At 39.4% G+C, this 2,968-nt stretch overlaps 1 protein-coding gene across 1 annotated transcript in view; it reads right to left on the bottom strand.

Annotated features, from left to right (window-relative positions):
- Window positions 1–2,968, bottom strand: part of LOC101660050 (DNA excision repair protein ERCC-5) — a 31,277-nt gene that overhangs the window by 25,041 nt on the left and 3,268 nt on the right. The window lies entirely within an intron of this gene.

The following is a 2,968-nucleotide window of genomic DNA, read 5'->3' as shown; positions in this document are numbered from 1 at the left end:
AGAACCATGGGAAGGAAGAATGCAGTTGATGTGAGGCCAGACAGGCTTACACAGCTCCTGGAAGGTTCTAGAAGGGGAGTGGAGAATCATTTAGATGGACAATAAAGAAGAGACTATAAGGAAAGCAGCTATAAACTCAGTTGCAATGGCACAAGGGAAGGCAGGTAGTGGTCATGAAGGGATGATTTGGTGCTGGCTTAGATCTGTGTTGTATTGGATAAATGCTCATGTTTGGCTTTCTTGTATAGGATTACAGAAATGTCTACTTAGCCTATATCACTTGTATAATGAATAGGAAAGTCTAATTTCAGGTAGTGGCTCTCAACTCTTTAATCCACTAGAATCTGATCTGAAGGTTTTGAAATGTCTACTAGGTTACTGAACCCCATATGCCTTAAATTCTAAGTCATAGGGACTTGGATGGGCTCTTTTTCTAATTCACTATAGGTTATGCCTAATCCTCTAGGGTTGAGTTCTGGCTTGGAATTTTACAGTCAATTATGAAATATGCATATCAAGCAACTAAGATATATCGCATAATTTGGCTTATCTAATTTCATCAAATTTATATAAGGCAAAACTCAATTTTTTCTGGGACTAAAAAAGCTAAAATCTGAAGCAATGCCAAGTATCACTTTAGAGATAAAAACCTAAAAGTCCAATGGTACTATAAATCATAAAATTAGGTAATACATTGAAAACCCACTGCTATCAAGTTGACTGCAACTCTTAGCAACCCCACAGAGAATTTCAAGATTGACTAATCTTTCTCCTGTGGTAGGCTGGGGAGGAACTTGAACTACCAACCTTCAGGTTAGCAGCTCATTGTTTAACCCACAGCACCATTAGGGATTCTTAGGTCTATAGATAACCAAAAACAAACCAAATTTACTGCCACTGAGTCAATTCCAACTCAGAGCCATAGAACTGCCTCTCTGGGGTTCCCCAGGCAATAACTCTCAGCAGTTCCTGGGGGCATGATAGGGCAGGAGGGTGGGGTGAGGGAGGTGAGTGGGGGAGCCAACAATGATGAGTACCAGGAAATAGTAAGGGTTCTAAAATTGATGGTGAGGAGGTTGTAGCTTTTCTGGTCGTTTGATCAACAGACTTGTATCTGAGAGGAATTACTGAGAATTAAACGATGGATAAACACGATAGTGAGGCAGGAGAAAAGAAAAAAGAAAAAGACGCTACACACACACACATATATATATTTATATGTAACTATATCAATATTTAAATATATTTGTTTCTATATATACATAAATTCAAATGGAACAAGGAAGCAGGACTTTGGGCCTCTACTTAGAACTTACCTCAGTACAAGAACAGTTTGTTCTAATAATGTGGCCTGGATGATACTCACCTTCCTGACATGATCGCGGAAGACAAAATGGGTGCATAAGAAAATGTCGTGAAGAAAGCTGATGATGATTAAGATAGTGTCTGAGGTCCTAAAGGCTTGTAGTCAAACAAACGACCATCTAGCAGGGAAGCAACAAAGTCCACATGGAAGAAGCACACCAGCCTTTGTGATCATGAGGTCTTGATGGGAAAAGGTATCAGAAGTTCAAAAACAACCAAATTGATGCGAAGGGGTGGGTATGTAGTGGAGACTCCAAACCTACCTGCAAGATAATTAGGCAGTCCCTCTCAAAAGGGCCACAAGGAAAGGATAAATCTAGGGTGCAGTAGAGCACTGATGAAACACATAACTATCCTCTAGTTACCCCGACTATTATGGTATTTGTTTTGCCTCATTTATCATGTTAGACTTGTGTATGTTCATTTGTATAATTAAGATCTTTCGATACATGAAAGCCAAGATAGATAACCGTTCAGAAAGAGTAACAGGAATAATGGGTCCCCGAGGGAACAGGAAGTGGGGAGAGAAGGGGAAGCTGATAGTATTGATGACTGTATAACCACACACGAGGGGAGTGAAAACAGAATTGTATGTGAATGGATATACTGGATGGTGTAATAAGGGGGAATAGATAAGTAGATAGATAGATTGATAGACAGACACATAAGGGTTCCTGGCAGAGGGAGGGGATAAAGGGGTGCTGATATTTAGGAGTTCAAGAAGAAAGAAAATGTTTTGAAACTGACTGTGGTAGCAACTATACAATACTTCTTGATGTAATGAACTATGGAATGTTATCTGTAATAGTCTCAATAATTTTTTTTTAAAGGGTAAGTCATCTTTTTCCCAAGAAGAAGCTGGTGGTTTCAAACTGCTGACCCTGTGGTTTGTGGCCCAATATGTAACCATTACACCAGGGCTCCTTAGATCTGTACTACAGTGACATAAAATTTAATGCATCCCCATTGAGAGTGTACTATTTTGCCAATACTCCTACATACCTTTCAAAAATGTTAAGATCAGTAGGAGACAAAGTTAAATTGTTAATTCTGTATTATCTGTCACATACATTTAGATTTTATAAATAAGCGATGCTTTGTACAGGGCTCACACACAACAATGACTGTTGCCGTGGCACAGGGCCCTGTGGTCTGTGGTGTTTTCTCATGTGTAGGTAGGTTTGCTATGAATCAAGGATAAACTATGAACTTTGTAGGGTCATGGGAAGCCTCTCACTGACAAACAAAGCAATAAATCTTAATTTATTTCAAATGTTCAAATTTCACACAAATAGGACAACGCAAAATGAATTGTGAAAACAGTATTCTTTATTTCTATGTACAGGTGGGGCAGTGGGTCAAGCATCGGGCTGCTAATAACCAAAGCCGTCAGCAGTTCAAAGTGATCGGTGAGCAGTCCAAACTCACCAGCTGCTCAGAGAGACGGGCGGTTCTACCCTGTCCTACCGGATGATAAATCAGAACCCAGTGCACAGCAGTAAGGGTATCTTTAGAATTAAAATATCTTTGGCTGTCCTCTGGTTTTGTTTTTTTCTTCAGTAAAATCTAATTATCCCAAGAGCCCTCTACAAAAGAAATTTTT

This window comes from Echinops telfairi, unplaced genomic scaffold (genome assembly GCF_000313985.2).
Source record: "Echinops telfairi isolate 266 unplaced genomic scaffold, ASM31398v2 ScPeMD7_7467;HRSCAF=8505_0, whole genome shotgun sequence".
Classification (NCBI taxonomy): domain Eukaryota; kingdom Metazoa; phylum Chordata; class Mammalia; order Afrosoricida; family Tenrecidae; genus Echinops; species Echinops telfairi.
This window is presented reverse-complemented; position numbering and strand designations above follow the sequence as displayed.